The sequence below is a fragment of the Lichenostomus cassidix genome, chromosome Z (genome assembly GCF_008360975.1).
Source record: "Lichenostomus cassidix isolate B80296 chromosome Z, HeHo_3.0, whole genome shotgun sequence".
Taxonomy (NCBI): domain Eukaryota; kingdom Metazoa; phylum Chordata; class Aves; order Passeriformes; family Meliphagidae; genus Lichenostomus; species Lichenostomus cassidix.
Genome location: NC_139511.1, coordinates 66,684,393 through 66,712,350, shown reverse-complemented (window position 1 = coordinate 66,712,350; position 27,958 = coordinate 66,684,393). Strand labels below are relative to the sequence as shown.

The 27,958-nt window shown below is 49.9% G+C and overlaps 1 long non-coding RNA gene across 1 annotated transcript; it reads left to right on the top strand.

Moving 5' to 3' along the window:
* The first annotated feature begins 10,614 nt into the window (after window positions 1-10,614).
* Window positions 10,615-25,093, top strand: LOC146425154 (uncharacterized). Its single transcript, XR_014846923.1, has 3 exons — window positions 10,615-11,274; window positions 12,447-12,516; window positions 24,798-25,093. It is a non-coding gene; the product is annotated as an uncharacterized LOC146425154 (long non-coding RNA).
* The last annotated feature ends 2,865 nt before the right edge of the window (window positions 25,094-27,958 follow it).

The window sequence follows — 27,958 nt, the reverse complement described above, 5'->3', positions numbered from 1 at the left end:
CATTTCTCCAGCCAAATCTTTCTGATTGGAAAACTAAACATTTTCACCAGAAAGAGAACAACTAGAAGAAAAACATGGCAGTTTGGGACAGGCAAAATGGGGCTGCCTGCAGTGTGCTGATGGGTTGTGAGAAAGAATTTCTGAGCCTTGCCTGCCACGGTTTGTCTGTAGAATGTGGGGTCAGTTCTGTCACCTGGGGGATGCATTTTATCCCCTCCTGCCAGTCACACATCCCAATGCTCTTGGGAAGCCTGGCACTTGAGACCGTTTCCCAAGACCCTTCTAAGTTTCTTTTCGATGAAACACCGTGGAGAGCCACATAATTTCTCCTCTTTTACATTCAGCTCCAAAGCAAGCTGGCTGGTAAGTGCAGGAATTCAGCCTGTGGGCAGCCAGCTCCCAGCCTGACCCCCAGCCAGGGCTCCATACCAATTGCTCTGCACAGGCTTTTATGGCTCTTTCAGCAGCACTCAGCTTTGATTGTGCCTGATCAAAATGCACACGGCCAACGTTGATAATCACTGATGATCAGGAGCTTTTAGGAAGCAAATGACGGGGCCAGTACTTGCTTGATGGATCGGGTCGTTAGGAGCAGCTGTTTCCCTCCTTGACTTGCTTTTTGAAGGGAATTTGTGTTGTCGTTTTTTCTCTTGCCCCTCCGGGAAGCTGTGTGAAGGTGTTTTGGGGGGTCTCTGGCAGTTGCACCCTCCTCAAAACATGAAGGTTTTGGTGGGTGTAAGGGGGGAGGTCAGCACAGTCCCACTGTGTCCTGGCTAGCATGCACAGCAGTGGGTTTGAACAGCAATTTCTGCATAAATCAGCTACTGATCCTGCTGGTGCTCAAATAGTTCTCCTGGCTGCAAGTGGAGCATCTTTATCATCACAGACCCCCTGGTGAGGACAGAGGTATAGGGGTGGTGCAGAGGCATTAGAGGAAGTTTCCAATGCACTATTCCTCTTCCTGAGCTCTGCTTGCTTAGCTGGGTGGGCTGCAGGTGTGAAGGGCTCCTCTGTAGTGGCCCAGCTGTGAGCATCACCTGGGGATTTGGGATCGAGGGGCTGCCTGGGGGGCAGGGAGGCAGTCCCCACCCTGCTCGCTGAAGCCTCGGTGGGAAACTGTTCTAGATCAGCTTCCTTCCTCAGTGAAGAGCTGTGATTTTCCAGATGAGACTTCAGCCCCACCAGCACAGAGAAGAGACTGTAATTTCCACCCACCAATGCAAAAGGGTATAAATATGATGGTTACAAGTACCCTCTTGCCCTGGAGAAGCTGAGCTACTGCCAGAAATGAGAGGGTTTGTTGAAATCCCCAGGCTGTGTTTCCAGCCCACCTGACGCTTCCTTTCCCTGTCCTTCTTGGGGCCTCAAACCAACCATCAGTGGCTTCTCCAGAGTACATTTCCACCGTACAGATGGAGACAGAGACCTGCTGCAGCAGCTGAACTTAAGGAAGTGCAGTGTGAACTGGTCTCCAAACCCTGCTGGGCTGCAAGCCCCAGGGAGAAGCCAGGCAAGGGACAGTGAATCTGTATTCAGAGGAACCCATCAGAGATGGTATGACAGCTCTACCTGCCTGTAGAGATTTGGCAGCCCTGGGCTGGAGCCAAGCTGAACTGCTTTATACAGCCACAATAGGTATTTCTGCCATGGTGGGGCTGAATGCATCCTCAGAGAGGTTCATCCTGAGATGTCTTGCTGGTCTCTGGGGATGGGTGTGCACACTAGGTTAATTGTAGGTGCTGATTATCTGCCTCCCTGGGGACACCTAGTTCAGCCCTCCTTGCTCTGCTGAGACACCGTCTGTTTAGGAATTAATTACAAACGTGAGTTGCAAAAAAATATAATTTTGTTTAATAATTAAAAAAAAAAAAAGGGAAGGAAGAGAAAATTTGCCAGAGCCATATATTAAAAACAAATTATGTTCAGCAGGCAGGTGAGTCAAGGCCCGCCAGGCAATTGGGAAGGCAGCGTGCAGGCGGTAATTGAAAAAAGTGAGACGCAAGTGAACAAAGTGCTGGCATAATAACTCCCAGCACACACACAATCACAAAATTAGCAACAGGCATTGGTTGGGGTGGGAGCTGCCCTGTGCTGTGTTCTGGAGGCCCCTGACAGCCCCCAGCACTGGGTTGAGGTCTGTGTGCCTGGGAGCAGGGCAGGGATCTCAGCAGTGATTCCTTACTGTGCTTCCTCACAGTGCTCCTCTCTTGGGCCTGATGAACCTCAGATCACCCCCAGGCGTTTATTGAATCTGAGTTAGCGCCAGGGCTCCCTTTACAGCTCAAATTATGGGTTGCTGCAGAGTGTGAGCACTAAATACCTGCTTTAGTAGGGATGTTGTTGTCCCTTGTCCCTTGTCAATTGTCTGCTTCTCTTTCTAGCTTGAGCCCTGGGGAAAGCCTTGGCATCCCATCCTTCTCTGCTTCTCCTGACATCCCCACTGGGCTCAGCCTTTGTCCCCAGGAAAGCCATCGATCTCCCCCTGGATGCCTGGGAGCAGCTCTGGCCCAGGCTCTCCCTGAGGCTGCCAGCCCTGGCTAGCAGCTGGACAGGATGTGGGCAAGCAGGCAGCCCTTTTCCTGAGCTGTGTGTCTGGGAGGCACTGCTCCTCTGGGCTCAGGTATTTCCTCGCTTTGTGAACCCATCAAGTGTGATGAGGACATGGTGCCTCTCCTCAAGGGGAGCAGAGCATCTCTCCTGCTGCAGGAAGGGCTCCTCTTGCTGTGACACTCAGCCCGTGCTGGCTCCCATGCTCAGCTGTTTCTGGGGGAGAGCTGGGGATACAAGGCAACTCTTCACCTCCTAATCGCCAGGTGGTCTTGAGAAACGAGGAAGTGGTGGCAGTGGAATGGGAATGGGAAAGTGGAATTTCCATCCTACTGCTTTGTTTGGGTCATGTCTACACACTGACAATCAGCACACACTCAGGCCCTGAGTTTGCAGTGGTGAGAATCTGCAGAGCATCTGCATCTCGAGGAGTGCAGCAGCTCCTCTACTTAATGGCTACCCTGGCCCAATTCCCATCCTAGCCCCTCTCAGCAGGACTGTTGCCCTCAGGAGATGTTACATACAGCATCTGCTGCTGCTGGTTATCCCCTTTCTAACCCCATTCCCTCCTCCTCCCATCGCTCCCTCCCTCACAGTTCCTTTGTAATCATGTCATGGCTTGGGCTCTGTTGCTTCGATTGCTTCACATCCAATGGGTCAACCAAGATCAGGACTCATTTATGAGAGATGCTGTATATGCAGAGATTGTCCCTGCCCTGGGAGCTTACAGATGGCTCAACCAGCCACAGTTTATCCGGGAATGGCAGGGAATAGAGACAGAGAGAGGAGGTAACTTGCCCCATGCTTCACAGAGGACTCCCATGAGGAGCAGTCCTAGCCTGGGTGCAACCACAGCCTCACAATAAGGCATGTGGAGTGCTAAAAACAAGACAAACTAAGCGCAGCTGGCATAAAATCCATGCAGTACATTGAACTGTAATGATTCTGACAATAAAGCAACCCAATAAATATTATGAAATGAAAACAGCCCTCCGGGAGCGTTTGCTATTGATTGCTGAGAGCTGGCATTTGTGCAGCAGATTACGTGCGAGACAGGTTTGCTCTGCCTTTTCTTCTTTCGCTTTTAAATGCAGAATGAAAAGAGCTCTCTGGAGTGCATGTTGGAGGGAGACCCCCTCCCTCCTGTGCTTGGGCACTGTCAGAAAGGGAGAAAAAGGTGGGTGAGATAGGAGAGGCTGTGAAGCCATTGGGGTGGGAGTTTGGGGGTGCAATTCCTTGTGAGCAGTGACAATTCTGTCAGTGTTCCGCTCATCCCAGTCTGCAGAATTAGGGCTTCCTTTCCTAGTCTGAGACATCCATATCCCAGTGGCTGATGTATGGTGTGGGTCTCCTGCTCCAGCATGGGGTGAGGGGAGTTGGGTGGTGTGGAGGGCTGAACAATGGGATCTGGAGTGGGTTTGTTTGTGCTGGGAGGGACTTGTTTTGGTGGGAGAAGGTTGTTTGCCATTGGTGCCTTGCAAAAACACAGCTCTGCCCTTCCTGCATCCCAATCCCTTACTTGAGCATGGATGGCTGTAAATGCTGCTTGGCCGGCCTGACACACAGACCAGTGCTCAGCTGGGTCCCATGAAGCTGGTGCTGTGAAGATGGGAGTGCTGGTGTATTCAGCATCACTGCTTGGAGCCTCACCCATTTTCTCTGGTCTTTGCCTGCCATGGGGTATTCACAGTGTGACTTTACCACCACTGCCTGGATCTTCCTTTTTCACATTCCCTGTCATCTTGGTGCCCCATGATGATGAGATGCTCAGCTAAGCCAGCCCTCACCCAGCTGCAGTCCATCTCCCTGGATGGATTATCTGATCCATCTGTGCCCACCATGGAGCACAGGGAGGTCCATGCTCCTGCTTGCTGGCTGGTGTTGCCCATGCAGCTGGACATCGTGGGCAGCTAAGTCAGCCTCTGACCTCCCTCACACACAGCCCGGGCATGAACTCCCCTTGGTTTCCTGGCACCTGCCTGCTCCTTCCTGCCTGAATCCTCTCCACTGGGCTAATTAATCCTGTTCGGAGTGATGGCCTTTTTACTGCTGCTAATTACAGGAACACCGACCTGTGCGATAAGTGCGATCGGCTGGAAACCTCTGAGTTGCAACAAGGTTGGTCAAACTCACAGGGTGTGAGAGGGGGTAAGAGAATTCCTCATAAATTCAAGACATGAACCAGGCGGACAAGATGTCTCTTCTGGTGTGAGGAGAAGGATCTATTGGATGAAGTGAGGAGTAGCCAGGGTCCAAAATAAATAAGAAATACTTCCAGCAAGAGGTAATGGATGTTCAGCAACCTGGTCACGGATGCTAAATGCTTACCTGGATGTAAGGGAAGGCTGGGCAATTTTACAGAAAAGAGAAGTTCATAGTTACATGGGAATTCTATCTTGCTCAGGAAGTCCCTGAGCTCTGCGGCTGCTGAGTCTTTAGCAAACACTCAAACACTGGCAAAAGAGGTCTCATGTCAGCAAACCTCAGTGTTGAGCTGGGCTCCCACAGCACACAAACCCTCCTCTGCCAGTGCCTCTTTCCCTCTGCTTTCCACCACCACCATTTCATCAAAATCCTCTCTTCTGCAGACTCGAGGCAGGGCACTGAACACTGAGAAACATTGCTCAGGCACTGCTGGCATGTTTGCCACGCATAGCTCTGTATCAAAAGAAATACATTTTAAAGCTGCTGCAACATAGCAAGAGCTGTCTTAGAGAGTGTGTTATCTCATCAAGCGTGCCCAGAGTGAGCTCAGCTCTTTCACCAGCCTCATTTTTCTGAGCAGCAGCTGATTGCGATTTACCAAGTGACACTGCCAGAGCTATGGGTTCTTTTTTTTTTTTTATTAAGTTGTTTCATTTGTTGGTGGGGAGGTTTTTTGTTGTTTTTGCTGTTTTTCATTTTATAGAGCTCTTCTGCAAACAGCTTGGACAGGAACAAGAGAAAAAAAAAAAGGAAGAACAATTATTCCTCACTGGGGAGTGAGGATAAATAGCTCCACCTATTGCGGGCATTTAATAAACTGATGTTATGACCTGCTGCTGGGTGCATGACAAGAACAGGCCCAACTCTGCTTTCAAAAATTTAACAGAATAAATCTGAAGTATCTGTGCTAGAGTCAATAGTTATTACACTGGATTTTTATCAGTGTGAGTGATAGCAATTGAAGGTTTTTTCCAAGGCATTTGTAAATAAAAACATTCCTGCTGGCTAAATAGATACACTTCTTTGCTAACTGGGAGTAATCATATGCATTTTGATATCAGCATCTGCTAAATAAATCCAGGGCTGTGTATTAATGAGGGTGCTGCAAGAACTTTGGAGTGCAGGCTCAGAATTCAAAACAATAGGGATGGATTGGAGAGAGTGTCTGGAATCAGACAGATGAAATTTAGTACAGAGAGCACAGGGTACCACATTTGGGAGGGATAAATGAATGCATAAATGCATAGACAGGAGAGCCTGGAGAGGCAGCAGGATGGCAGGCAAGATCAGGGGGTTCAGATGGATGACTAACTTAGCATGAGTCAATAGTGTGATGGTTTAGCAAAAAGGGCAGCTCACCTCCTGGGATGCATTAATGCTGGATGTTGGACGTAAGCCATGAAAATATGCAATTCTGCTTTGTCTGAGCTGTGTCCAGGTCTGGACACTGCAGCTGAGGGCACCTGCAGATGGACTGGAGAAGAACAGCAGCATGTTTCAACAGAGAGATGCTAAAGTGGGCCAGAAATCAATGTTTCCTTCCTGTGAAAACATCTGTTTTTCAGGGGAAGACAAGGAAGGGCATTGGCTTAACCCATTTCTGAAAATGAACCTTGGACTGCTCTGAGTTTGAACCTTTGGGACAGTAGTGTACACTTTTTGCTATTTCTGTCCCTCTCCCAGGTAATTTGGCCCTGCCCTAATGGGATCCCACCCTTTTGACATTCCAGCTTTCTTTTGCTAAGCAGTATGGCGCAAAGCAAACCATTCTCACTTCCTGTTCTGCAGGTTATCTCCATTCCCATTCCCATTCCCATTCCCATTCCCATTCCTTGGGTTTGATGAGAAATGGGCTCCTTGACTGACTTCTAGATAGGGAGTCTGGCTTCAACACTCATGCTCCAGGCTTTCCCTTTGTATTATTCCCAAAAAAGCTAAGAAGGGGCTTCTGGGCCAAAAATATAGCTCATCCTTGTGACATGTACTGTAAGTCTAAACAATATTTGGGAAAGCAGTAACCCAGAGAGCCAACACCCCCTCTCACCTGCTGCTCATGATACCTGCACTCAGGTTCCCAAGGACAAACAGCAACAAACCAGAAAACAGCTACTTATACATAGATATGGAGCTGCTTTGGGGCTGGCCCTTTCTGACTGGAAAATAACTGGTTCCTTGGCTCCAAGACAGCCGGCGAAGTCGCCGGGAGGCTGCAAAAACAGTTCATTATCCACTGCTTGATGAAAGCAGGAGGCAGACTTTTCCACAAGGGCTTCTTCCTCTTTGCAATGCACTGTGCATAGCAGCTTCTGGGTGACATTAGCGCTCAGGCAGGCGTGTGTACACCGGAGGAATGCAGGAATGCCAAGTGTATTCCAGAGCGGCAACGCAGCCTGTGGATTAAACTCTTCTTTCAGTGATGTTAGGGCAAACCTGCAGGAGGTCTCTTGAAATCAGAGGGATAGATTATCTTGATAATAAAAGCAATCAGAATCCGTCCTGCCCAAGATATTTAAATGACGCCACTGACTGCAGGAGTGTCAGGGATGTGCCTGGGACTGGTGCAGGCAGTGTTTTCCACAGGGTTTGTGGCAGTGCAGAGGGAGGGAGGATGGGAAGGATGCCCTGTGCCTTCCACCCCTCTGACCCCACAGTACCACTGTGTGGGATGGGCAAGGGAGCAGGGTGGCAGGGCAGTGTGAGACTGAATGCCTACACTGAGAAAAGAACAGTGTAGAGAGTGCTATGTCTTTACCAGCAGTAGCTGAAATGAGTCAGATGAACCATTTCCTCAAAGGACTAAATCTCTCCTTCCCTTAATCCTGCCCATCTCCCTGCTCCTGCCTGGAGAGCACCCACGCATGCTATCCCATGCCAGGGTCCCAGCAGCCCGGGTACAGACCCATGCCCCACATTTGCCCTGGTAAGAATGGATCCTTCTTACACCTTCTCCTCCTCCTTGTCCATGTCCTTGCTCAGGTAATACAGCCCTCCTGGGTGTACCTCTGGCTGGAAGACAAACCTGCCCTCCTCCAGATGCATATGTCACCTGTGGCAGCTGCAAAATCCCTCTCAGACCATCTGAGGGGCTGTCAAGGCACACCATGAGGTAAGCCCATGCCGTGGGATCCCTCCTCTAACACTGCCTGGCATCCAGAGAACTGTCCTGCTACGTGGGATCAGCCTGTGTGATGCCAGCCAGCTTGGTGCTGGATGTTGAGTGATTCACTGTGCTATCCACCTGCTCAGCCACACCCCCTTGGTCTCCAGCTGTGCAGGATCCCAGGCTGTGGTTGTGTTATTTCTCTGTCTCTCCAGAAGTGTTTTGGGCTTAGCTGGCTTCTACCAGGATAAGTCACCTGGCTGGGCTGGTCAGAGGAGCCTAAGTGAGGGTGCAGAGCCCTGACTAATCAATAGTCCCCTGTCCCACCCCACCAGACCCAGATTCTGGGTTCTTGGGGTGAGTGGCTCGCTCTCAGGGATGTGGTAGGAGCTGATACAAATCGGCTCTCACACAAGCCGGCGCTCAGATGTCCTGCTTAACAGGGCTCGTGAGCTGTGTCTGAAGTACTGTGCTCAGATGAGATGTGTCCTCTTCAGAGGGCTGCACTTCCCTGTCAGCTTCGCCTTTTGATTCCTCCTGGCCTTTTTTCTCTCTGTCTTTTTCTTTTTTTTTTTTTTAAATAGGGTTTTAGAAATGAGGCCAGTGCTTGAATATAAAACACCACTTATTTTTAAGGAATAGCAGACAGGACACCCCGTTCAGTATTTGAACAGTGATGCCTCTGGTTTATCCCCATCCTGTCTGCCAAGGGAGGGCTGGGGGGGTAAATCTGCCCCATGTGTTGCTGTAGGGGTGCAAAGGCACTATTGCTACACACACACACATACTGAAGCATGAACAGGCACTTGACAAAAGCCTTTCACACCACATCCCACACCAACTGTGCATGCAAAAGCTGTCACCCAGATTCCCTGTCATACAGCCTTGCTGCCAAAATGCATTGCCAGAGCATCTCTTTGAACCCAAACACACATCTCCAGCCTACAGAGCTTGTTGCTCGAATGTTTTGCTCTACTCATCAGACACAGCCACACATCAGCTCTCTTGTGCATTTCTCCAAATGTAGAGGAGCACACAGAGTCACAGCCCACATGCCATCACCTTGGCACAGAGATCGTCCCCAGTGCTGCTCTGCAACCACCACAACCTCCCAGCTGAGCACAGCTTGTGCAGCCAGTGTCATCCCACCCCACATCTCCCACCTGCACACCCCCTGACCATGGACTGTCATTTGCTCTCCAGCATCCCTGCCAACCATATGACTGCTGTGAGAGATCACTGCTCAGTCCCTTATTAGCAAGAAAAGCAAAATTAATAAGGAGCAGCAGTGACCACAGGTCCCTCCTGGGCAAAGATGAAGGCTGAGCAAGCCCTGGGTGCTGCATGCACACAAGTCTCATGGCCCTGAAGGTGTCGCTTCCACAGCTGAAATAAGAATTGCCACAGATCCATGTGACATTTTGAGTCATAGGCTGCATGCACAAGGGTGTCAAAGGCCTGGCTGGGACCAAAGTGCAAGGCAGAGATAAGCCCCGTGTTTATTACCAGTGGAGAGATGTCAGACCTTGCTTTTCTCCTCTGAAAAACAGACCTGATGATTGCATACAGCTCGGTCTGCTTGGAAAGGGCAGGCTCCAAGGGCCAGGCTCTGATCCTGAGGATGCTAGCTTGGCATCTCCAGGGTAGAATTTCCTCCAAAAGACACACAAAGCACATTTCTGCATCTTCCCTGTTCCAACAGGCTCTCTGGAGGTACATCAGGTTGCTACTGCCAGTTCCCAGCCCTGGCAGCCCCTCAGGGTTGCTGATTCTCTGTCCCCTGCACCTTCCAGCACCTCTGTCTCCCTGCAGTTCCCCATCCCCTGTGCTCCCCGCACCGAAGCAGGGACAGCCAAGTGTGAGACACTACGTGCTGCAGGGGAGGGAGCCTTGCAACCAGGTGAAGCATAAATGAGGTGTTTGAGTGATCTGATTATTGCTGTTCCCTCTTGTCCCATTTTTCCAACAGCAAAGGGACCCCTGACCTCGGCACTGTGCTCTGTATCAGCCGCTGCCTTTGATTTCCTGTACCAGGGATGCAGTTGGTTCCACACCCAGGTTTGCTGGCAGACAGATTTCTGGGAGCGTGTGTGCCTGAGGTTTGATCTCCTTTGCTTTGTGCCTCTGCAGAAAGAAAAACTGAGCCGTGCTGTGAGAAATTCCTCAAAGGAAAGGAGGGGAAGCATTACCTGGCAGGGCAAGTCACACGGCTCAGGAACCGTCTGCCTCCTGTCACTGCACTGTGCCCAGAGGCCTTGAGCAAAGACAGGCACCTCTTGTCTTTCCTATAGATGGGTCTAAAGGGGTGGAGATTAGCAGGAGACTGAGGTTAGGACAGGGCTTTGAAATGGGAGCTCCTCCCCAAACCTAGGGATGCTCCTCTTGCCCCTGGGGTGACTGAGCAGGATGTGTGTGGTGTGACCTGCCTGCTAACAGCACAGACCTGGGGATGATGTGAGGCCAATATAATTTCCTTGGGAGTGGAGAGGATTCAGGATCTTCTGTGGATGCCATGTACAAGCCCTGAGTCTCAGGACATGGTGTCAGCAGCCTGCAGATGGGATTGGGAAAGGGAAAATATATCAGCTTGGGGTAGGAGGAGGAAGCAATGCAGCACCGAGTCCCCCAGCCTGGCAGTGACAGGTAATTCCCCTCCATCCCCTCTTTCCTGGGAGTAGCTTGGTGCTGCACTTCAGCTGCTGAGCCCCCAGCTCTTCATTAGCTCAGATGTCTGGTGCCTGGTGCAGCTGCAGACAGTTCCCTGAGCACATCCTGGCATCATGGTGTGCTGCGTGCTGCTTGCTTGCAGGCACAAAATGCCATTTTCCATGGTTTCATGAGCCTACAAGACAGGTGTTCTCCAGCCACTGGGAGAGATTTACAACAACTCATCTCCACTTCTAGATGGGCGAGACAGCTCTATTGCAGTTTGGGCACTGTTTCTCCCACCCTCACCAGAGAAATTGGAGTCAGGATGCATGAGTACCCAGCTGGGATATGGCAGCACTGATGAGAGAAGGGACTGAGAGAGCTGGAAAAAGATGTCTCCAAAGTCCATCAGCACCAGGAAGAAATGCCTGAGACCTGACATGACATGAGTGGCCTTCAGCTTGAACATGTGCAGTTACAGTTCAGCTAGCCTGATCCTTGATCCCAGGGTCCATCTGCTGTCAGGAAGGACAAAACTCCTTGGCACAACATCTCACATGGTTGCAGCAACTGCTGGGATGATGCAGAGCAGTTGGAGGGCAGCAGATGAAATAGCCTTGGAGGGTTTAGGCAGGTGGAGACAGGCAGGCAGGAGGGAGGAAGAGGGTAGGAGAGAAGAAAAATCACGGCAGAGAAGGGAGAGGTGTCAGGGGAACACCGATATACGGAAAAGGCATTTAAGACACAAAAAAGAGGGAAGCAAGACCTAAAAGGTAACTGACTAGAAAATTAAAATTATTCAGCTACAGAAAATAGATCTAATGGGTTTCAGTGTGATGCAGTCTCCAGCTGATTGCACAAACAACACGTGAGGGGGAGTTCCCTTAAAGGGGCTGGGGACCAAGAGGAGCCTCAAGTCCTCTGGGGTCTCTAGAAATCACTTTCCTTCCTGCTCACAGGAGCAAACATCTTCCAGGCTCCTTTCAGGCTCCTGTCTATGCCTTGGTTTGCTGCTGCAGACCTAAGGGCCCTGGCTGCCAAACTAGTCTCCCCTGGGTGGATCAAGCACATGTGTCCCCATGTCACAGCTGGTGGCTTCAGCATAGGATAGCAAGGTTGTGCAGGTGCAGGAGGCCACATGGGCCCTTTGCCTGCAGGGCAAAATGCCTACCCTGTGGTTTGGGAGATGAGTTACCCCACCCTTCAACCCGGATTTTTTTTTATAGTTCTTCCAGCTTGCTGAAATAGTTTTAAATTCTAAAATCCTGCCATCCCCAGGGCTTGAAATCCCTCCCAGCTTGCTGCTGCCTGTGGATAGAAGATGTTTCCTCTGCCTTCTAGCAGCTGAACCATCACTTACAGCATCAGCTGAACTGGGGCAGCCCCTGCCCACCCAGTTCACCAGGCTCAGCAGGAGACTGATGGAAAAGATCATTGGGTGTCCCAGCTAAAAGTGAGAGGTGATGGGGACTGAGGCTGTGGATAGCAGGAGGGCAGGGATTGTGAGCACTTGTGCAGCACTGGTGCTGCCAAGAGCTGGGTCCCAGCTTTGCTGGGGCTGAGACAGGCTGTGCAGGCTGCTGGGAGGGTGAAAGTTTGTGCAGAAGACGAATGCAAATGTGCACACCTGATCGGGAGGAGCTGGTTCAGCCTCTTGATGAGGCTCAGGTTCAGCAAATGGCCTGGCCATCCCCACTCCGTCCTTCCTGACATCTCTGCTAAAAGGGGGACATGGGAAGATGGTTTGTGTTCACCAGCAGGCACCACCAGCACCAAAGAGCCTTTGACAGCAGCCACTGTAAGGCTGGATATGGGAACAGCTTCTCCTCATGTTAGGGTGAACACCACAGGGTGCTACATGGTGGCTACAAAGGGACATCTTACTCCCCCCAACTCCCCAGCATTTCCTTGCCTAACACCTTGTTCTTTCTCTCTTTTTATCCAGTCTGGGCTCCCAGCTGCTTGTCTCCTGAAGACATGCTGAGAAAACATTGCATATTATACAATGAGAAACGGTAAACACAGTGTTCTTGCTAGTTTTCTACTTGTTTTTATTCTGTGAGCATCAGCTAAAGCCACAGGGATAGGGTATTTAATTAGAGTATTGTCTTTCACCTGCCTTTAGTCTCTGCAGGGTCTTTTCAGGGGGATCCCATTCCATTGTGGTTCAGAAATTACTTTACTGGGGAAGTGGCAGGGGCACATCCCCACAGTGTCTTGACTTTGCCTAGCACAGCTTGTGCCTTGGAGTTCTCATTCAGCAGGGTGTGGGATGCCAGGTGGAGGACAGGGAAGTCCAAAACATATTTCAGGCCAGTTTCTGTGCAGGCATTATATGCTGGAATAGATCCTGATGGGGTCCATCAGATCCCAGTGGATTCTCTCTCTGAGGCAATACTGCCACAGAACACTATTCCAGAGCACTATTGGTATCATACCCCTGTAAAAAAGTGCCTATGATTTGCACTCAGCCCATTGCAGCATATTCCCCTGGAGAGTTTTCAGGCTTTTTATGTAGTCTGATTAACAATGATCTCCTTTACCGTTACAGTAATTGATTTATTCAGCACCAAGGGGCAGGCACACTGCCTTGCAGACAAAAATACCCCATGTCCTTTCAGTGGAACTGGTGGAAGTACAGGGGAAGCTGGAAATCTTCCTTTGAAACTAAACTCAGGGTCCAAAGTTTGGGCAAATACACCATCTGGGGCCGGGGCTGCAGCCAAGGGTCTCATCCTGCAGCTGGACTGTGCAGGGCAGAGCAGAGCAACTCCTAAACACTTTTGCAATGAGCTTTCCTGCTCCTGCTTTGCATCAGCTTGGGTCAGTTACCAATTTTTCAGCAACATGGATGAAGTGGTTGAATGTACTGTCAGCAGGTTTGCCAGTGATATGAAACTGGGGAAGTTGCTGATAGACTTGAGGGCTGTGCTGCCTTTCAGCCAGACCTTGATAGGCTGGAGATCCTGCACCTCTACTCAGCACTGGTGAGGCCAGATTTGCAGTGCTGTGCCCCTTCTGGGCTCCTCAGCACAGGAAAGCTGACAAGGAGCTACTGGAGAAGGTCCAGCAGAGACCACAAAGATGATTTGGGGTCTGAAGCATCTCTCCTCTGAGGAGAGACTGCAGGAGCTGGGCCTGCTGGAGAAGTCTGGAGAAAAGACTGAGAAGGCATCTCATTAATGCATATAAATATCTCAAAGTCAGTCCCCAGGGGATGGTGCCAGGCTCTTTTCAGTGATGCCCAGACAGGACAAGGAGCAGTGTCCACAATCTAAAACACAAGAAGTTCTATTTCAACATAAGGAAGGACTTCTTTATGTTGAGGGTGGCAGAGCATTGGAACAGCTGCCCAGGGAGGTTGTCGAGTCTCCTCTCTGGAGACATTCAAACCCCACCTGGATGTGTTCCTGTGTCACCTGCTGCAGGTGACTCTGCCTGGGCTGTGGGGTTGGAGTAGAGGATCTCCAGAGGTCCCTTGCAACCCAAACAATTCTGTGATTCTGTGAATTATGGCAAGGCCCTCAGGGGATATCCTGGGACTCTTTCCTGGAGCCTGCAGGCTGATGGGACCAGGGCAGTGAGACCCAGCTTCTCTCCCAGGTGTGCAGCCAGTCTCACCCTACATTTGGATGGGTGAGTTGTGGCCCAAAAATTATTTTAGGTTAATCCTACCACAGGCTTGCGCAAGGCATTGTTTATGAACTCGCATCCTGCAACATCCTTTCCCTTGCCATGTACAGAAACAAGCAGCTGTTCCTGGGAGGACTGGTGGGCACACACACTCCCCCGAGGGTGGCAAGTGTCCTGATGTGGGGGCAAGTCCTGCCAAAAAGCAAACAGTTGCGGCAAACCACTTCTGAAACTTATACCCCTGTGTGACTCTTCTCTGGGAGAAGAAGAAACATCCTGCATGAGCAAGCACCAGGCTGCAGAGCAGGTGATGCTCTGGGTCTTTTGACCCCACCATGCCCACAGCAGGAGTGACACTGGCTAGCTTCAGGCTGAACGTGGCTGCAGAGCAGTGACTCGACTCTTCCAGGCTGTTTGGAAGCAGAGAGGTGGGAGGAGGGTGGCTGATAAGCTGAGAGGTACAGGATGCCTGGTAAGATATATTGTGTTGTGTTTTCAATTTGCACATTGACACAAGACAAACAGATGAGATTTCAGTACAGCAAGCTCAATTAATCAGGGCTTTGACAGCTGTGAAGCTGGACATTATTAATCCCTTTTGCAGGCAGGCCAAAGGGGTAATAATTACACTTTTCCAAAAAATAATAAGGAAGGATGTTCCTCCTGCTGCCCCCCTGCCCTTTCCCTGAAAGAACATTTCCTGATCACAGTACTTAATACTACACTAATTGCAAAAATTCTTCAGATCACGCATTGCCTACAAAATAGGAAACAAGCTGTGTAAGTGCAAAATCCTGAGAACACCCTTCTTGGGGCTCCATGGTTCACAGGAATGGGGGCTCTCAGAGCCAAGGGTCTGTGAGGTGAGAGCTGGCACATTTCCCTGGGCACTTGGGGCCATAAAGTGTGTGCTGCAGCATGGGATACCCTGGATCCATTCCCAGCTGTGAGGCTGTGTGTTTGTGAAGCATGGCAAGGAGCTGTGGGGTGGATGCAGCACTCTCTGTGAGGGCAGGGGGTGAGAAAGGTTGGCTGTTCGCCTGACCACAGCACCTCTAGGACCTGGCCATGCTGGAGGCTGAGGTCTCAGCCAAGTCCTAATGGGATGCTCCAGCCTGTGACAGAGCAGGATGGCTCCAACCATCAGAGCATGACTTCCTCTTCCCCTTCCTTACTCCCCCTTCAGGGAAGGTGGATGCATTCAAGGCAATTGCAACCACCAGGACTGGGGAGGAGGAACTCCTCTGAGGGTAGGGGAAGGAGCATATCCTAAATTTCAGCCTGAACCCATCTATTTATGGCAGAACTGCAAAAGTCATCCTACCTGAACCCAGCTTTCTATGGCTGTGCTGCAAAAATCATCCTGTCTGGCTTTGCCTTCACCACTGGAGAAGTCAGGCAGGCAGAGCAACCCACTGCTCTCATGCACTGCACCCTGCAGACACCACCCCAATCCATCCGCCTCCAGACAATGTCATCTTCGAAGCGGGAGACATTTAAACAGTGAAATGCCAAAGGAGCAGCATGGTATTTAAAGCCAAAGAAGCAATTATGAAAGTTCTCGGGAGAGCAAGCACACAAATGAGGGAGGATCGGAGAGAGGTTGTTTATCCCACTCCTAAACATGCAGAGGTGACATGTGTTCATTCACTAGGAAGGGGATGTGCAAGCACAAGGCTGACTGGAGCATCTCCGGAGGGGATGGGATTGTTTGACAGTTCTCTGTTACAGCATCTGAAAATCCTGACGTTGCCTGTGGCCACGGGGAAGGTGACAAGCTGCAGTTCCCACAATCTTGTGCCTGACTGAAGCCTCGTTACAGGCATTAGTGGCAGAGGGAGGGAGCATCAAGGGCTTGGTTTGTTTCTGTACTCAGCAGGCGGGAGATTCAGCCAGGAAGGGAAATAGCAAGGCATGCTATATACATACACATATACATATATATACACATATACATATACATACACATACACATATACATATACATATACATATACATATACACATACATATACGTAGCCAGTTACTAGTGGTAGGGCAGATTCTGGGCCTCAGACCTGGTCCTAAGTCCTCTGCCTGCTTCTCCCTGCTTTCTCCAATCCTCTTCCCAACATATTTTGCATCCTCACCCTTCTCTTCCTGACCCATAGAAGCCCAATAGCCCCAGGGTGCTGGGGGGTGGGAATCTACTTTGGCAAAGAGATGGTGACATCCAAGTGCTGATGCTGATTTTTGAGCTGCCGGGTGGTGCAGCAATGGATGAGGAAATCAATGCTGGAATAATGCTGTCAATACAAGCCACAGTCCACCCACAGCTCCTGACATCCCAAGAACTGCTCGTTTGCCTTCCTGATGAGGCTGGTCAATCCCCCACAGGGGAATTGCCAGCAGGGATATGGGATTGCAGGTGTGGTCAGCCTGCCTCTGGCTGTGCAGCTCCCTAGGGAAGGAGAGCCCAGCCTCTTCCCTCATTTCTGTGTTGGACACACTAGAAAGCTTTCTCCCAACATCCAGCCCAAATCTTTGTTCTTATGCATCTGTCAAGTGCCTTTGGTGCTAGGTAATGCTAAATAATGCTAATTTTATTCCAGCTGCCTTGCTTGTGCTTAAAAACTCTGTTGGAGAGATAGAAAAATCAACATCAGCTGGAAGTGCCATCTTTGCGAGAGAAATGCTAGAGAAGCAGTGGGAGGCAGGATTGAAAATCTGTGGGGGGTTAGAGGCTGAGGAGACGATGAAGGTGTCTGGGGGCTCAAACCCTCTGCAGCACCCAGGCCTCAGCATCCCCTGCTGAAGCAGAAAATATCCTTCTTCCCGGTCCTGGTAAATTTCCCTGCAATTGAAGGTCGTGGTGTGTCTGCCGACAAAATCCAGCCTTAGGACACCTCGGTGGCCATATGGTGTGGACGAGTTACCTACTGTAAGCTGCACCTTTGTTCTGATATGTGAAGTGCTTCCCTGGGTTTCCTTTGCACCTCCAGCTCCTTGCAAAGGACAGGATATCAACCCTGACCACTCCCTGGCTTCACGGCTGGTTAAATACACCTCCACCTCCATCAAAATAAATATCCCAGGATCTGCTGCTGCCCATGGCAGAATGATTTTGCAGTGCTGCAGTGGTGGTGAGAGCAGCCTTGGAGGGCTGGCTGGGCAAAACACACCAACTTTGCAGGGAGCAGAGCAGGGAGAGTCGCCAGGCAGCTGAGGGGACACAGTGGCAGCTTCTCCTGCTGCAGTGGGGTGGGAGAGAGCAGATGCCCACGGGGTTGTCTGGGACAAGATGAGGAGGAATGCTGCGCCTGGGCTCCCCTTCCCTCCCCTCCCAGGCTTTGCCTTCAGCCCCTGATCCCAAACAGCAAGACAGGGCTTTCCTCCTTTTCCCAGACACCTCTGGATGCTCACAGGGAATTTCCACATCGGCTTTAGGTCAGCCCAAGGCGTTATTTTATTTGACCCTAATTTTTTTTTAAGAGCTACACTAAATGGAGGGAAAGGTAAAGCATTTCCCCCCTGCCCTGCCCTCCCTGCTGGAAGGTTAACACATTAGCCATTTCCTGCCTGCGCAGATGGGATATGCCTGGAGTTTGTCAACTCAAATTCAAATTAACTCTCAATTCAGTGGCTTCGTGTGAGGCCCCGGGGGCAGGTGGGGTGAGCAGCAGCTACAGATGCGGGCAGGCAGGGGACAAGAAAGGGGCAGAGGGGAGCTGCCAGCTGGCCTTGGGGAGCTTGTCCTGTAAACCTTGGGGTTTTCAGGGAAAGAAAGGGCAGAGAAGGAAAAGGAAGCAAAACGGAGAGGAGAGGAGAGGAGAGGAGAGGAGAGGAGAGGAGAGGAGAGGAGAGGAGAGGAGAGGAGAGGAGAGGAGAGAATAAAAAGAGATAGAAGGATAACCTGTGCTTCTCACCCTAGAAGGAACTCTTCTAAGGAGCTAATTTGACCTCTCATGTGCTCTAAATCATCGAAATAGAAATGAGCAAACACAGGTGAAAAAAAAAGTCCCCGTAATATTTGCTTGCCTAGGGGAATAAATTTGCTGGGTCTGGGCTGTGCCCTCTCCCATGTTTGCTTCCTGCAAATATCCAGTCATTGAGTTTTACCTGAGCAGACATTTGGGGGAAGCCAGTCACAATCCTGTGCACACAAATTAGTGTAGAGATGAATTGGCTATTTCCAAATGCCAGGCAGGGAGCAGGACCCATCAAACTGCCCTAAACAGCCACCCTGTCAGCCCAGACTGCCGGGGACCAGCCTCTTAGAGATTGTTTTTAGAAAAATCACAGATTTTAACAGCATGTTAAATAGCTGTGGCTTGCTATCCACATCTGAGTAGTCTCCACGTCCAGACATGTCCTAGGCAGAAAAATAGGATAGGATTTCTTTGTGTGAAGTCTTGACTTTGCTTCTCTACACAGGAGTGTGAAAAGTGGCTGAGGTAGAGGTCTGTGCTTGTGTAAAGTCATGTTTGGAGTGGGACTCGTAGAGCTCTGGGTGTTTGCATAGCTCATATATGTGGCTGTGTTTGCACAGCTCATACATGTGGCTGTGGCCTGGCATGTGGTTTTATAAGACCAGCAGGATCCTTTGTAGCCCTCCAGACTGCTCTAAAGGGAAACCTCTTCCTAGTTGTGGCCAGATGTAGAGGCCAGGTGATGTCTGCTTCTGCTCAGCCCTTTTGCTCTGCTCCTGAAATGTTCTTGCTGATTCTGTTTTCACACATCCCAATTCTCCAAAACTCCTGTCCAGTTGGCCTGGTCAGTCTCCTGTTTCCTCCAAGCCCAGGGGCTTGATGTGGATGTCTCACTGTGGTGTTGGGCAAAACAGGAGCTATTGTTCAGCCTGGTATGGCTGTGGCTGTCCTGCTGGGACATAGGACATGGTACATCCTTCTGGTGATCCCGAATGTCTGTGGGGGAAGAGGAGGGTGTCTCCCTCCCAGCCGTACTTCTCCCAGCTCCCCATAGATGGGAGCAGAGGTCTCCTTTTCCTCCAGTCCCAGTTTGGTGGGACAGAGCAGAGCCTCTCCAAGCAGGGGATTTCCGTCTGGAGGAGGGCACCCAGCAATTTTTAGTCCCCTTTCCACACACTGGTTTTAAGGTCCGTGAAGAAACCAAAAATACCTGTTCTGGACGGCCAGCCCTGCTGTGGAGGGGGATACTGTGAGTGGATGGGGCTGTGCTGAGTGGTGCTGCCTTGGAGCAGCCCCAAGCTGTGATGGAGAGAGGATGCTGAGAAATTTGTCATCTCTCCCCAGAGCAAAGGGTGCGCACATGGCGCAGTGACCATCCTGTCTGGGCGTGGGACAATGAGCACAGTGTGTCCAGTGGCTCCAAGGTGCCTCTGCAGGGTGGGTGGATGAGTGCTTACTTCCCTTGGTAGTACAAAATCCTTGAGCCCTCCCTTACCCCATCAAGGCCAGCAGCAGTGGTGTGGGGTTAGGATGACCTATTCCCATGCTCCTTATCCCCATCAAAGCCACTGGGTGATTTATTCCTTCCACTCACCACCCCCTCATATTTTCTGCAATTCTTCTATGTAAACCGTGACACTGATTAATAACACTTAGCGCTTTCCAGTTCCAAAGCACATTGCAAGTATTTCCTAATTAATCCGCGCAACACTCTCGTCAGGGAAGGCAGTGTGCCACCGTCCTGACTTCCCAGGCTCGCAGCCTTCTGGCGGACAGAGATGGAAGTGTTCATCTGCACGTCGTTAGCCCCTCGCTGCTGACGCTTAATGAGTTTCCTCGCAGCAGAAGGGAGCGTTGCACGGCGCGGCTCGGAGCAGATGGGGCTTGCTTGCATGCCACGCCGAGAGGATGGAGAGCCGTGCAGTTTCCCAGCTTGCTGTCTCTTTGTGGGGCTTCTGACCAGGGGCAGGTGGATGGTGACTGCAGAGTGCTGTCCCACTCTCTGAGCAGGGCTTCTGCCAGCTGTGAATTCAGGGGACTTGAAGAACCAACTCTGACTACAGCTCTACTTCTGCTGGCAAGAAGTAGAAACCACTCAGGCAGAAAGAGCCAGTCAGGAGAGGGTTAACAGCATTCTCATGGAGACACCTGAATTGTCACCTCCTGCTAGATACTGCAATGGACCATTCCGTGGGTGCTGGTGTATCTCATGGAAGATGGAGCCTGGGAAGGGGTTAAAATGAAGAGTTTCCTAGCTGCAAGCCAGGAGCAAGAAACAGATCATTTTTACCCAAAGCAATTTCCCTGGCAGATCATTTTCCCACCTCCCCTCTGCTATTACGGCAGGTAATTGTGTCTGAATGACAAGCTCATAGCTTCTTTCTTGGTCCTGCTTTCCCTCCTGCTCTGTCTTGCAGCCAAGTCGTGGAATGGGCTGCTGTAGATGTCAGGCCCCAAGAGGCATCCCTCAGCCTCCTTGCAGGCAGCAGCCCAAGGCAGGGAGGATGGCCCTTTGGGACACTGGCTGGGGTGCCCTCGATGGCTTGTCATAGCTCCTGCAGCAAGCCCATGAACTTCACACCTGCCTCCCACAGCCCCAGCCCTGGCCAAGGGCTATTGGGCTCCAGTTTTTTCATGGAATCACAGGATGGTTTGGATCAGAAGGGACCTTAAAGATCACTTGGTTTCAACACCCCTTCCACTAGACATTTTTCAAGAGAGGGCTGTGTGGTGGCTGTTCTCAGTGGTATGGGGCAGCTGGGAGGGATGGAGAGCCCTGGGGCCCTGCTGCCACCTCTCCAGCTGTGCTGCATGGCTCTGTACGCTGAGCCCCTTGCTGTGCACCTTCACCTCGGCAGCCCTGGCTCTGCATTTCCCTCCAGTGCTTCCCGGAGAGGTGGGAGAGCTCCCCTCCCCCTGCCCCTGCTCCCTGGGCTCATTAAAGAGGCTCATGCGGTGCCCTCTTGACACTTGTAACACGGGAGCACATGTCTTCAAAAAGCCAGGTCCTGGCGATATCCCCTGGGCCTGCCGCTGCCTTTCCTTCCCCTGCTCTCACAGCCCTCCCCAGGAGGGCTGTAAATTTGGCAGGAGCTGCATTATTTCCAGACCAACCCTGTCTCACGTTTCCCCTGCCACTAGCTTAAGTGTCACCCCTTCCTGCTGGCCCCACAGCCTCCCCCCACCCCACCTGCCCCCATTGCTGCCTGCTGCCCACCCTGCTGGATCTCTGGACAGACCCAGGACCTTCAGCTGGCACGGGCATGCCTGGAAATGGATTTGTGGGTAGCCCTGTGTGCCCCTTGCACACACATGCACAGTCCTGTATGAATGCAGAGGTGTGTGTGCACAGGGATGTCCCTGCATGCAGTCTGGGTGTCTGAAAGCTCTTCACAGCGCGGGGATCTTGGCTTCACATGGTCCTGCATGGGGTTGGGATGCTCTGAGGCCTCTCTGCTGGGGGTGTCTTGTCTCCCCCACTGCCTTCATGGAGACTTGAGGGCTATCCTGTGACCGAGGTCTCGTTGCAGGGCTTGTATCACCCCTTGTCTCCTCTCAAAAATGGCTGGAAAAATCATTGCAACTCATTGCTTGCGGTGTGACTCAAAATCACAGTGACCCTTTCCAGAGGGTCTGGCAGCATCCTTCCCTATGTCACCCAGATTCCCTTAATCCATTGCTGAATATCCTCTCTTACTCATCACCGCATGGACATCAGCTTCGGGGGGCCTTTAGTTCTGGGGAACCTGGTGCAAGCAAGGTCATTTTTATCTCACCCCCTTTTTGGAAGCTTTCTGGCAGAAAGCAGAAGAGTGGCTTCCTTCTTGCACCCACCAGATCCTCAGTGTCTCAGAAATGTTAGCCTTGTTTGGGGGATCTCAAAGGCTTGTTATTTATAAACCCCACCAGAGAGTTTCCTGGCAATTAATTTTTAATGGGTTGAAAAATTCTCTGCCTAACCCTGCTTTCTTCAGAATAAGCCTCCAAAGCTGTTGCTCACCCTCTTGATGTTTCTAATCATTATCTCTCCTACATTCCTTTAGCTGTTTTAGAAACCAAAGCTGGGGAAGAAATTGGAAAGTGTTATTATTTCATTTGGGTTAAACTGTATCGCTTCAAGTTTCTCTCCCCCTGGGCACGATCATCAGCATATCTGATCAGCAAACATCTGCCTAAGCCACCCGCTCACGCCTCCCGGGAAATTTGGAGAATAAAAAAAACTGAGACGAAGCCACTGACGTCACCTCCCGGCTTTTGCTCTTTCCCCCTGAGTTTTATTTCTAAGGGACATTTGCATAGAAAGAGGATCTTTGTTTCTGAAGGTTTTGCCAGCTCCAGCTGCCGATTCCCCCCATCTGGAAGCTTAATCCTTTCCCTGTGGTGGCTGCGGAAATCGGAGCTGCGCGCTGGAGTTGTCCCTGCCTCCTCCAACCCCCTCCCGCCACCCAAAGGTCCATCACCCTCAAAACCTGGCAGCAAACAGGTTTGGGGCACCGTTTTGGGATGCCTGTGGTGGCAGAGCTCTCGGCATGCCGCTTTACCCACTCCGCGCCTCAGTTTCCCTGGGCAGAAATGCAGCGGTGCTTGTGAGCTCCAGAGAGCCTTAATGCGGATTAATTACCTCCCATAAAGTTCCTGCAACACGTGAAGAGTGACACTGATGCATAAACAAGCGGAGTAATTTGTGCGGCGCTCAAAGGGAATGAAGTGCTAAATTAGTCATACACCAGGCTTGGCCATCGCTGCACATCAGGCGCCGCTGGCGCAAAGAGCAGCTCGGCTGAGGCACTTTGCAGCCTGGAAAGTCCCCCGGACACCCATCCACCTTCTCCCACTGCCGCTGCTGCCTGCCCCCGCAGCAGACCCGCTGACTTTATTGGCTAAAACCAGATTTTTACAACTCAGCTGCTTAAAACATGTCTGGGTTTTCTTGTAGGCATTTCCCCCTTTTCCCAAATCATGTATGAATTTATGCTGCTTTTTTTTTTTTTTCTTTTCTCGAGATGAAAAGGAAGGAGATGGGGCATAGACTTTCAAAAAACACTCTTCAGTAAAAATACCCATTTGGTTCACTAAAAAAAAAATAGGCTTTTTGGCTTTTTTTAGATTTAGCTCCCCTCTCATGGAAATTTTTAAACAAAACAAAATTTTCCCAGGGAAATAATCTCTACTTTTTTTCTCACTTGTCAAAAAGGCATATTTTATCCCTTCTGCTCCTAAAAATAATATTGAGATGAAAAACATCTTGAGGAGCTGTAAAAACTCTCAACCTCTGCGGTCAGTACCATGTAGAGGGAGGAAACCAACAAGAGCATCTTCCCCCAAGGAAGAGAATGCCTGCTGCATGCAAGGCAGATAACCACAAGGATAAATCCTTAGGAATTGGCTTTCTTCTTTAATTTTATTATTTTTTTTTTAAATCTAGTGCCTGCAATGTCACCTCTGTTAAATCAGCATGGGTAGCAGGTGCTTAGCTGAGGTTTGTGTGTTGTGGTGTATTTTGTCAGGTGAGTGAGGGCTCAGAGCAAAACCAGACCTGCCATTCAAAATGTAGACTCAGGGCAGCTCCTTGGGCTCTACCATCCAAACCCATCCCACCACCTCCAGAACTCATGCTCTGGAAATCAGGAAGAATGCTTCAGCTCCTGGCATTTGTGGCATTACCTGGGAAGGAAAAACACCTCTGGTCTTGACCTGTGGGCAAACCTCCAGAACGGGAGGCTTGGAAGAGCTGTGCAATTCCTTTACAGAGCTTTATAATTGATCTGAAGTCACAGGGAAGCAATTAATATGAAGCCCCATGGAACAGCTTCAAAGCATGGATGGATTTTTGACCCCATAGCAGCTGAAACCAAAGAAAGGGGTCCAATGGAAATTGTGTTTTGAATGAATGAAGCTCCCCCTGCAGCATTTGCAAGTGCAGCTGGTTTTCAGACAGATTTTTTTTGTTCTCTCGGTTCAAAATGCCAAACTGTTGAAAGCAAAACAGCTTGTGAAAATGCGTGGATTGTGAGGAAACTTCATTCTCACAGAAAGAAAAAGGGAGGAAGTGGTCAAAACATCAAAATGCTTGTGCATAATACACTGTAATGTATATAAAATAATTTAATAGCAATGGGTAATTAAAATCAGGACAAAACATTTTGATTTTATCCAACTGTGCTGAGTTGAGTGACTCAAAATCATTATGTTCCAGTTCACAGGGAAAGCTGTGCCTTTGTTTTGTTCCGTTTTGGAATGAGGACTGTTTTGAAACATTGGGCTCTCCTGAGGAGCAATCTCTGAATTTCCTCCCAGCAATAGCTGTTGAGGGAGAGGGGCAGGTCTGATGGAGATGGAGAACAGGGGTTTCTACCAGCTAGCTAGGCAGGATCTGGAGTGAATTCCTGTAGGAAAACCAGGCTTAGGACTGACCTGCAGCACAGCAGGAATCCATCCTGCGGAAAGAGTGAGAAACCAAGGCGGGCTGGGCTCTGGGGATGACTTCAGTGATGCACACTAAATGTCCAACTTCCTTGGACCTGTGTGAGCCAGCTGGGCCAGTGACGTCTCCATGAGCACTGGTTCCCAGTGGGAAACCGGTTGGTTGAGAGCACATGTGGAGTTTGGGGAGAGCAACAGATGCCAGGGTGCTCCAGCAGGGCAAAACCAGTCGGAGCATCGCCGCCCTGAGCAGCGCTCTGCTCCCCGCCGTGAGCAGCTCTCCCTGGCCCAGAGGCTCCTTGCTAACCCTGGACAACATCCTTGTTTTTCAGGGGCTGTTTTAGGAAAGCAAAGGCAGCCTGTGGTGCTGATGACACAAGTGATGATGAGGAATTAAAACCATTTCCAGCCTCCTTTTGCATGCGTTGCTGACAAGTCAGGAGTAAATTGGAGATAGCGAGCAACTATCTTTGTCTGAGAGCAGCCAAAGGGAGATAAGCCTGTTTTCTATGATTAATTGCAAATTAATTAATTTTAAATTAAAAGAAGTGCTACTTTCTGTTTCCTCATTGTGGGCTTTTTTCTGTTTGTTGTTTGAGAAAGGCAATAAATACTATTAGGCAAATGGATTTCAAAGTGTCATGTGAAATGGAAACCAAGGCCTTCAAATGTGACTTTCATTTGGGTTGTGTGGGGGATGTTTTTCTATGTTCGGTTTTTGGTTTTGTTTTGTTTTTGCTTTCACCTCACACCCATTAAACATGTAGATCAAAAACACAGAAACTTGGATGCTCAAGCGGTGCTTCCAAATGGGGTATAGGATGCTGCTGCTGTGGCTTCACACCACACTCATTGGGGCAATTTTGTTATCACACACTGGATGACACAGTGGGGGGAGGTGAGGAGAGGCTGTCACTTTTCCTGCATGTTTTAAGAGCAATTTTGAGATTCTTCCACCCTAAAAGGACCCTTCAGCCGTGGAAAAGAGGGTAGTCTCCTTTCAACCAGGCAGCTAGAAAAGTCTGCAAACTCTCAAAATCACAATCATATTTGTAGTAGCTAAACAATCATTTAATCTTTGAAAGTTCCTTCTTTTACATGTGTTTTGGCTGTGCTGTGATTTAATTGCAGCCTGCAACTGCAGTACTTTGCTGCATCTCACTCACTCCCTGCTCTTCCTCCTGGTGGGATGGGGAGTAGAATCAGAAAAAGGTAAAACCCAAAGGCTGAGATGAGAAAAGGTTAATAATGGAAATAAAGTAATATCTAATAATGACAACAATAATAATAGTGAAAAGGAGTGGGGTAGAGAGGAATAAACCCAAGACCAACAAGGGATGCACAACACAATTGCTCACACCCTCTGACCAATGCCCAGCCCTTTCCCCAGCTGCAATTGGTGTCTCCCAGCCAACTGTCCCCAGTTTATGCACTGGGCATGATGTTCTGTGGCATGGAATATGCCTCTGGCCAGTTTGGGTCAGCTCTCCTGGCCATGCTCCCTCCTTTGCACCTGGTTGTTGTGCATCTGCTCCCTGGCTCTGAAAAATCTTTAATTTAGGGTAAGCCCTACTGAAGAACAGCTACGCTGTCAATGTGTTATCAACATGATTCTCGTACTAAATCCAAATCACAGCACTGAACCAGCTACTTAGAAGGAAATTAGTTCTATCCCAGCAAACCCAGGACAGGCTGGCAGTCCCTGTGCCAAGCCTCTTATGACTAAATGGCAGCTCAAAGTCTTGCTCCATCAGTGTTTTCACTTACAAAGCCAGTTTGGATCAGTTTTGCTTTTGTGTTTAGAGAGTATGGGATCGTCACGCCCAAATTCAAAAGTCTCCAGCCCAGCTGGTAATTATGGACTTCCCTTATTGCTGGTGAGATAACACTGTTTTTTCCCTGGGGCAGGGTTTCTCTCATGCTCCATCTCCAAATGCAGGGTCCAGGAGGAGCTGTAGTCTCCCCAGGTCTTGCTGTGCAGCATGGCAGGATTGATATGGAGAAGGAGGGGACCTGAAGCGAGCTGGTGACATCCCCTGGATGATGACAGGGCTGCTCCCACCCTTGTCCCCTCCCTTACTCCCACCCTGCCAAGCCCCAGTAACACCTCATGCTTCCCTCCTCTGTGGTCAGCAGTGCCCAACCTTGGTGCCCCTTTGTTTGGTTCTCCTGTTACTTTTTATTGCTCTTTGCATCCACTGCAGTTTATTTGGGTCTGAATGTGATAAACTCCACATTTGGGCTCTTTTTAAAAGCCGAATATTTGTGGAAAGTAATGCTTAGCCAGACTCATATTCCATCCCTAGCTCAAATCTAATCCAGATACAAGCCAAACAGCAGGACGACAACTGCTCTTAATACTCACTGTGTTTTTAGCATAATAGTTTTCATTAAAGGAAGAAGATACCAGTTTTTTAGTTGCTTCAGGATTATTCCCCATAGCTGTGTCAGGCCCACCCTGGGTTCCCTAGCTGCCTTACCCCTTGCAGGGGTAACTCTGACCATTAAAGCCCCAAACTTCCCCCTCACTGTTCCAGCCTGGTCTTTCTTAACCCACTTCACTGAAGAAACTGAACTGTCTGTCCTCATGGGAGTGTGAAAAGATGATCAGTGATTGAGGTGACTGCATTTTCAAAGAGGATTTGATTTAGTCTATTAATTAGATTTAGTCCATTAATTAATTTTGATTTGGTCTATTAATTTTCAGGCTTGGTTCTGATAATCTCTTTGTTATCCCCCTTGTTCTCTCTAAAGGTTTCCTTTTATATCTGTCTACCAAGCCCCAGAGATCCTCCTGGGCTAAGTGGTGAAAATGCAATTTATGATTCCAAATGCTTCCTTGTGGAGCTCATAAACCCATGCTAATCCACGGATATGATTAACAAAGCAGCTCTGCTTTACCAGGGGAGCTAGCAGGGCATTGATGGGGAGGTCTTGCCTTCATGTCTGAACCATTCCCAACTCTCCCCAGTCCAACTCAAACCACTGAGGAAGGGCAGGGTTGGAGCAGATGGTTATCCAGCATCCCTGACAGAAAGGGGTGACACAAGGTCTTCTGTTCTGCAGCAGAGGAGAGGGAATAGGTTACAGAGTGTTGCAATACCAAGATACTTGCCTGGCTTCCCACTACCCTCCTCAACAGCCCTTTCTATCTCCAAGGAGACCCACCACATGAGTAAAACTTGTTTTCAACTGAAAGACTGTCTGGAAGCTTCCTGAGCTCCTTTCCCTTCTGACCACTCTGTGGTCTTTTCCTGATCTTTAGCTGAGCTCTCCTCCAAAGTCAGGACCACTCCCTGTGAAAACCTGTTGTTTGCTCATCTTTTCAGTACACACAGTGCTGATCCTTCACCTCAAAGGAATGCTGCAGGACAACAAAACACTCATGGAGGATGATGAACCAGGTGGAACAGCCTCCCTTCTGACAAGTGCATGAGTAACTTTGCTCATGAGGATCCAGGACAGAGGTTGCCACAGCTATGAGGTAAAAGGC